Raw genomic sequence first — 9,147 nt, forward strand, 5'->3', positions numbered from 1 at the left:
GGGGATAACTTCCAGTTATTCGGTGATAAATAAATCAGTGTTCACTCATTTCACCAAAATAAATTCCAGAAAGATCAAAGATTTAAATATAAAAACATATAAATTTTTGGAAAGCAGCAAAATGTAGATTTGCATGTTATATAACACTTTAAAGAAAATATTGACAGATTTCACTACATAAAATTTTTAAATGCTAGCCTAGCAAAAAAGCGCTATAGAGAAAAGAAAATAAAAACAAAAATTGTCAACATTTATTTGTAACATACTGACAGAAAGATATATTTAAAAAGAAAACAGTTTCCTTACAACCCAACAGGAAGATGAGCAAAAAAAATTAGAGGAAATGTTGACAAAAAAGGTTAAAAAGCAACAAATATATGTGGAGATGGTCAGCCTCATTAATAATCAATTATTGCAAATTAAAGAGTTTTTTTCCATATATCAAACTTTCAAATATCCCAGAGATGATTTATGAAGTTTTTTTTTTCAATATGAGGGTTTCAAACACTCTTCTGGACAAAGTATAAATTAGCACCACCTCTTTAAGAGCAGTTGAGTCGTATCTGGCCAAATATGAGATGGAAAATCTCATTTGCCTAGCATTTCCAACTCTAAGATTTCATCATATAAAAATACTTACCCATGTATGAAAATAATATTTGTGGCTGTATATGTAATCCAGTGTGTATGTATAAATATGAATGTAAACTACATATATACATACAAAATATATATAAATACACACAAATGTATATACACACATGAATGTTCATGGCTGCACTTGAAGGAGGAATAATGAAATGGCCACATTTAGGCTAACAGATTGCTTATTCTTATGTTTGCCCTTATAACTGTCAACAAACTTGACCAATGGGTTGCTACTTACAGCTCCAGGCCCATTGTTAAAACTAAAGCCATTGATCTTATGGTTTCTACTTAGAGCAGTGATTGAAAGTAATAATCATGCTTGGTCTCTGGTCCAAGAAGGTCACAGGACTGCAACCTTTCAAAAATAGTCTGGATTACCAAGGAGACCACGCCTTGAGTGCTTACAAGATAAAGAGATCTAACCACTGGCCTCTATAGAATTGGTTGCCTGGAGGCATCATGACGCCATTCTAAGTCTTCTGATGAGAAAATGATTCTGTTGATTGTTTTCAATGCTTTATTGTTTGAGCTATGGCTATATAACCACCCCACTCCACCCCCAAGGTGGGTTCACAGTTTTGAAGGCACTAGCCTGCTGTGAGTTCCCTTTGCCCAGCAAAGCAATAAAGCTGCCTCTTTTCTTCTAAGCTACAAGACCCTGTCTCTGCGTTATTTGGCTTGTCAGGGATGGGGCCAATCTTTCGGCAACACACTATTCATGAAAGTCAAAAGTAAGAGATTTCTATAGATTGATTTCCTTAGTGATGCTTGTAAATCGAATCATTATGCTGTATGCCTTAAACTTATACACTGCTGTATGTCAATTATATCTCAACAAAACTGGAAGAAAAAAGAAAGTAAGAGATTGATTTAGTCTACTTTGATTCATCCATAGACTGGAACATATGTGAAAATAAGATATGAAATGGATCTCTCTGCATTCAGTGGAAAGATAAGCATGGCTTGTTTGCTAGTTTGAAATGCATTCATCAGAACTGGTTGCACAGTGTGATTTGATTTATTTCCAATTAATATTTACATGTGTTGTTCTTGATACACAGCTATTTTAAACCAGTATGGTTAGGATTTTTTTTGACAAGAGACATGTATTGCTTTTTTTTTTTTTTTCCTTTTTTGTAGCTTAGAAGAAAAGAGGCAGCTTTATTACTTTGCCAGGCAAAGGGGACTCACAGCAGGCTAGTGCCTTCAAAACTGTGAACCCACCTTGGGGGTGGGGTGGGGTGGTTATATAGCCATAGCTCAAACAATAAAGCATTGAAAACAACAGAATCATTTTCTCATCAGAAGACTTAGAATGGCGTCATGATGCCTCCAGGCCACCAATTCTATACAGACTAGTGGTTAGATAGATCTCTTTATCTCGTAAGCACTCAAGGCGTGGTCTTCTTGGTAATTCAGGCTATTTCGTAAGGTTACAGTCCTGTGACATGTATTGCTTTTAAAATTAGTTAGCTATCTATACAAATAGATAAAAAAGTATTTAAGTGGTCCTAAAAATATAGTCTAAACAAACTACCACTGTCAAAGGACTTCCATGTACTAATACACATCACACACTTAAATTGTAGTAAATGTATTGTACAGTAAAACATCTCAAGTTTTCAATGCCTTCAGTCAAATTTCAAGAACATTAGTTTTTGTTGTATAAGCCACCAATGAAAGTGGTAAACAGGAATTGGGCGGGATAGGTACAGATATACTGACAAATGGTTTTATTGAATAAAATTCTAATATCTTCTGTATTCTTTCTTCTTTCTAATTTTCTTTATTTCTCTTTCCTTCTTTCCCTCTTCAAATATTTGTCACGCTCCTCTCCCACACAGTGTCATCAGTGTCAGTGTCAAATCCAGAACTCACAACTCAGAGCCAGTGATACTTTTACTTGTAGACAGTCAACTTGAACCTGTAAATTATTACCGGCAAAATTATAATTCTGAATCCCTAACACTAACAAAAGGAAACCCAGAGCATCCTGATAAGAAGTTCTTTGTTTTTGTTTGGAACTTGGGCCAGTAGAACAGTAATTGTATGTGGTTATGTTAATCTCAATATGCTTAATTTGCTGACCTTTATTATTTCAGAAAAATTTTGTATCTATTACATTTACAAAGGTAAAATAATGGTTTGAGATTTTCTCAACTATGGAGAGTAGTTATTTATGAAACACAAAGAAATACCTATTTTTGTTTTTCTGTTCCCAGTTAATGTAGATAAATTTTAATGTGCATTAAAGCAATGTTAAAGAAGAAAAAAAGATATTGTACAAATTTTTAAAAAAGATCTAACTTACAAAAGTGCATATGAAATAACTGAGACCTGTTTTTGATTTATAAAAATATCAAATCCCAATTATTCAATCCCTTGTATTTTGGGAGTTGTGATATGTAACCTCCATTATATTACTGCATGGTGAGCAGTATTACTTCTATTTATGATACACACACACACACACCCTCATTGAGCAAGTTACTTAACCCTCAAATTATTTCTTTCTTTCTGACTTTATTAAAATACTGAGTTTACTTCACACGTATATTTTACTAGACCTGAGATTATTCAAAGGCAAAAATGCACAAAAATCCAACCAGAATGAAAAAGACTCAACACCATTAACACCAAGTCAAAAGATCAAGAATCAGTCAAAAAACAGAAAAACCTCTTGAGACACCAAAAGGATCTAGTTCTACTGGGAAGACATTAAATATAAAAATTTATTTTTGTCTCCCCAGCATTTCCTTTTGTCTGACCACCCCTCCTGTTATAACATTTCATACATACTTAAAACCAAGCAAAGGGTGGAGTTCCGTCTTTAAAAACAGGCATTTTGGACAACACAGTCTTGACAATGACACCTGAATAGCATTTATCAGACAAGACAGAGTTCTCTGCATTATAAAACAAAGGTAACTGTATATCAACTGTTACAGAAATAAAATAAGGTGGAAAATTTCCTCTATTTAAAATATTTTCTTTAAGAGAGTTCCTCCATGCCCAGAGCTTTTGAATAGCCTCCCGGTCAGTCATCAGGAAGCAGTTCTTCACATAATGTATAACCTTGGCTTCCGCTTTAGGAAGAGAGCCACGTTCTTCTATATTTGCTTGCATTTTTGCTTTAATATCTTCATAGAATCAGGTCCTTTTGATGTCTTAGGAGTTTTTTTCTGTTTTTTGAAGGATTCTTGACCTCTTGACTTAGTGTTTACTGTTTTGAGTCTTTTTCATTCTGGCTTGATTTTTGTGCATTTTTGCCTTTGAAAAATCCTGGGTCTAGTAAAAGACAATGATAATCAACAACAAAGATTATCATAATTTTTGGAACATAGAATATTTAAAAAATCTGTTATCTTCTTTACTTTCTCATCTTTTAGATGATATTTATAATACTGTTTCCTGTTGAAAGTTATTTTAATCCCTCTCAACACTATAATATAGGTAATTAAAATTTGCCCTGGAGGATAGCTAGAAAAAAACTGTAAATCAAACCTACTTCAAAGCCTTTTATTCATCTCATTTTCAGTGAACAAAAATTCCTTAATGTTGGTTCATCGTGTATATTCTCTCTAATGTGACTTTTACTAGCTCTATAATGAATTAGAACAGAATTAAATGGTAGTAACTATCCGTGTTTCATGTGATAATTACTATAATCACACCATCATCATTTTCCGTATTGATGTATTTTCCCTACAACATATCAAGAAAATTACTTACTTCTAAGATGATGAATGACTTGCAACAACAATTCAGACAGGTATTATGATGGTAGGTAATAGGGTAAACACAATTTTCCCTTGAAGCAGACATGCAACCTGTTCTCTATGTTGGTGTGTGTAGATTTTATGCTTAAAGACACACTTTAAATTCTGTAGAATTTAAGTGGGGGCTATGATTAGAAAAAGCCTAATGTTGACAAAAAGAGATGTTTTAAACATGTTTTTTCCCCTGAAATACACTCTGTTCTTCATCATCTTAAAAAAAATGTCCTTTTTATGGGAGAATGCCAGTTTCACTTACCAAAAATATTGATGGCTTAAAGGTGGCCTAAATGACAAATCACTAAATAATTTAAAATATGTTATTTTAAGTACTTGAACTGAATTGTTCTTCTGTGTAGGTCATAAGTAGAAAAGAAGGAAGTATTTTATAAAATCTTTCATGTGGAAATTGCTATTTGATTTTAGAGTGTCATCAACCTAACACTGAATCTGATGCTCTGTCATGGGAAAGAGAAAAGTTTCTGTAAATAGATGTAACTCCTTTACTGACATAAATCAATAGGCCCCCACCCACATACCAAAGGCCGCTTTAGGAGAAATACATTTATTATCAGATTTCTAACATATATACACACCAACTACTAGAGGCTGAACAATAGTTCTCACACATACATGTATTACCGGTTTTATTAAATTATACAAATGCTTTTCGCATATATGTTTTTAAAAAAGCATTACTGTAATCAGAATAGCATTTGATACTGTTTTTGTCTCAAGCTATAGTCACTAGAGTCCAATTATCACTCCAGGGTCTATGAAATTTTGGATATTATAAATTAATCTGAATTAAAAATGACCATCATTATAAAAAATTGGTAGGGCAGTTACAATCAGAAAGTGGATGTGATCTTAACTTTTTTTGATAATATATTTTGTTGTCAACATATCTTGAGATAATGACTGTGTTAAGTAACACTAAATGGATGTTCAGATACAAGGAAAGTTAAGCCATGGCCTTGTCCTGGACACAGACTGATGGAAGACAGAAACATAAACATAAACGAGGGAGGGATCAGGTAATGAAAGACATGACTTTCAAAACCTGAAATACAATAAGATTTCTTCTATCAGAGAAGAGTGGTTAAGAATCACTCAATAAAGAAAAAAAAAAAAAAAAAAAGTCAACACAAATTCTCCCTGCCTTTTAAATCCCTGGTTTTCAGTTCGGCACAGACACATCTGAAATTGAGCACCTCTTGGACAGGTCATATTCTTTCAATCTTCTGAACAAGTCACTTCACATGGGTTGAATTTTCTGTGTAACCCACTCTATAGTATTAAAGCAAGAAGCCTCCCTTCTAGTGAACTGCCAGCTTATTTACTTTCACACATAGAAATAAAGCTGTGCTCTATATAGCAAAATGCATGAGTTGTGCCCACACCAACCACCGATGGTGAGAACCAGGAACAAGCATCAGATTCTACCCTAGTCTACTACTCATGCTTGCTGAGTTTGGGATGAACATTTAAGTATTTAATTTATATTGTTATCTTCATGCTATTCAACAACTACAAAAGAAGTTAGGTTATTTTAAGACAAAATAATTAAATGACAGAATACATTTTTTAAAAAATAAAAATGTCTAAGTTTTTGGTTTTAGGATTCTTAATCCAATGCCCTATTAGCCTGCTGGTAATTCAGGAAAAGTTTGGAAATTGTTTCAGAATAAGCAAAGGATCTAATTGTTGCTTAAACTTTAGTTGTAAACCATAAATATGTACTTTATTAGAATTCTAATTAAGAGCTCCTAATTTTTATGAAAAGATACTCTGCCAGGTAATTCAAGTGCTTTACCTTCCTTTCCTCTAGCAACTCCATAAAGTAGGAACAATTTTTATCCACTATTAGAGGGAAAGAAAACAAGCCATAGAGAGCTTCAAGGATATGTCCAAGGTCACAAATCTGGGAATTTGGGATGCAGCTCAGATTTCTATCCTCTGCAGTGCTCCTTAGAAGCAACAAAATAAAGTGAGTAGTGAGAGCGGATTAGGTAGGGGCTCCTTGGCCAAAGATAAACTTATCAATGCTAGACTTTTATAGGTTGGCAAGCACAGTGTAAGTCATTAAGCAGGAGAAGAATGTGTCTAGCTGTAAAACATCACAGGACCGACAGCTTAATCTTTTAATCATCTTGAAAGACCCTTAAGCTTACCTGCCTTTTGAGAACCAGTTGTGTCTCTGAATGCGGGTATTTCTACAATATACTGTTTATTTTCCAGATTATTTCTTGTGAGATGGAAAGGATTTTTGAGGTTGTTTTTTTTCCCCCTTCCTCTTAGTCTCATCTGAACTGGAGAGCTAACAAAATTTCTGTGTGAAGAAAAGGAAAGTCATGACCAACATTTTATAAGTCATATTTCTAAATTCCCTCTGGGCCATCTCTTAAACAAGAAGTATTTTTTCTCTCCTTCAAACCTTAAGAGGTCACCGACTTAAGGACACAAAAGATAATCAGTGTTACTCATGGACTATTTTCTAAGCTCACATTATTTGATAAGAAGAGTTTGTCCCAATTCCAGCATGTAGAACATCCTCTGGCAAAGCCATTAGAGTGTTTCAGGTTTGTGCTTTACCCCATTTCTACGAGGCGCTCCTGATTAAACTTAGATTGCATTCTCATTAGCACTCACACAATTTAGTTCTTTGTAAAAGTTTGCATTTCTGTTTGCGCTCTTCTTTTCTGAAGTCTTATCTCCTCTCTGGCAGCATTTACTCAATATCCCCTGAGCTCTCTTTGAGCAATAATAGTACACAGAGTGGGATTTGCCAAACATGAATATTCCATCAAGGATCTCAAGGATTCTGTAGTTCACTGACTCCATTGCCTTTGAAGGCGAATTTCAACATAAACACTGAGTTCTCTCCTAACTTTGCAGAACTAAGTGATAATACTAACCCCATATTATGAGGGTAATTTATATTCAGTGGGGAATTATGATTCATAGAGGCTCAAACATACCTTACTCATTTGCATTTCCCCCTTCCCTAGGTTCTTAAGGCATGTTGGAAGAAGTTTATCCCTTAGGTTACGTCAACTAGAAAGATGTCCACAAGACAAAGAGAAAAATCATTCACAGATGACTTTTTAATGAAAACTATAGGGCAAATGGCCATAGTTTGGACTGGGACACATTTGGCCAAATGGATCAGGTTTTATTCACCTTTGTATCCCAGTATATAACACAGTGCCTGGTACATAATACTTGTTTGATAAACAAACTTTGTTGAAAGAATGATGCATAGATGTTGAACTGTGGCCACTGGACCAAGTCCAACCATCCTTTATTTGCATGGCCCTTGTGCAATGCCATGCTAATGCATTCATATAATGCCTATGGCTACTTTCATGCCATAAAGGCAGAGTATATGGCCTCTTGGAATGCAAAGCTGAAATAAGTGATTATTTGGCACTTTATAGAAAATGTTTACTAACACTTGCAAAGGAGAATGCTTGAAAACAGAAAAAAAAAAAAAGCCATCTTTTTTAGGAGCATAATTTTGCATAATTGCAACTAAAGCATATAGAAAATTTAGTATTTTATTTTTTATTTCCTATACCATACACCTTTTTCCATGATGAACTCCAGTCTTCATTCCTACTCTAAAAGCTGCAACAGTATCCTGTTGTGTTGTTATATTGTGTGACTGCCCCTCATCAACCTTGGTTTTCACATTTGGGAGATAAGCAGATCCAAGAAACTACAGGGTGTTTCCAATTCTGACTTTTTCTGGTTCTGTCTCCTTTCCATGATCTTTCACATACATGCAACTTTAGAGGTTGCAAATATGCTCATTTGTTTAATTCTAACATATCTGAGGGCAGTTGAGAGACCAGGTTCAAAATTCTCTTACAGGCAAAAATGGAAGACACTGGGTCTTTGCTGACCACCCATCATGCAGCTCCGACTGGCAGGTCTAGGTCTTCATGCTTTCACATTCAAAAGAAATGAGCCCTGTTCAGCTCTGCTAAAAGGAGATAATGTTACATTTTCTTCCTTTAGGCATTCTTTTTGCTAATAGTCAAATAATATCAACTTTAGAAATTAAATGTAATGGAAAAATCACAGCATGTTTCGCTTTTTACATTTTTAATTTGCTCACTAAAATGTTTATATAAGTAGAGCACTAATTTTATATTCATTTATTCATTTGTAAAAAAAAAATGCTGAATGCCTAATATGTGTCTAGCACTAAGCTATGCATTAAGGACGGAAACACAGAGAAGAGAGATAGAAACACAGGAATATAGATATTACACTTTGATGATGACGCTCAGTGATAATTAAAACTTTAAACCCTGAAGGCAAAAAATAAGTCCCACTATGTTCTGACCTGATCAGCTGTATATTAAGATCTCTAATTATGCTCAAGCTTAGTGATACATACAATCTTTGATGGCTAGGAACATGAATTTATAATATTCTGCTTAGGCTACTCAAACAAAAGTAATTCTCCTAAACTCTGCACTCCACAATATTTAAAAATATATTTCTATATGAACAGAGTAATTGCTACCAATAGGGTATTTGGGCCACGTCATTCCTCTAATCTATTAGTCTTCCTGAGTCTTGTCCACTGGAACAAGCACATTCTCTTGGGGTCACCTGTGAGCACAGCGCTTGTGTTTCTAGGGATTGCAGCTCACAATAAGGATATCAGTGTCCCTACTATTTAGACAACTTCCAAACTAATTCCTTTACA

General features: G+C 34.4%; 1 long non-coding RNA gene across 1 annotated transcript; it reads left to right on the forward strand.

Moving 5' to 3' along the window:
* The first annotated feature begins 1,194 nt into the window (after nucleotides 1-1,194).
* On the forward strand, nucleotides 1,195-8,069 carry LOC116663860. The gene is made up of 3 exons (XR_004320225.1): nucleotides 1,195-1,316; nucleotides 2,653-2,658; nucleotides 8,055-8,069. It is a non-coding gene; the product is annotated as an uncharacterized LOC116663860 (long non-coding RNA).
* Nucleotides 8,070-9,147: the final 1,078 nt, after the last annotated feature.

The sequence above is a fragment of the Camelus ferus genome, chromosome 5 (assembly GCF_009834535.1).
Source record: "Camelus ferus isolate YT-003-E chromosome 5, BCGSAC_Cfer_1.0, whole genome shotgun sequence".
Taxonomy (NCBI): domain Eukaryota; kingdom Metazoa; phylum Chordata; class Mammalia; order Artiodactyla; family Camelidae; genus Camelus; species Camelus ferus.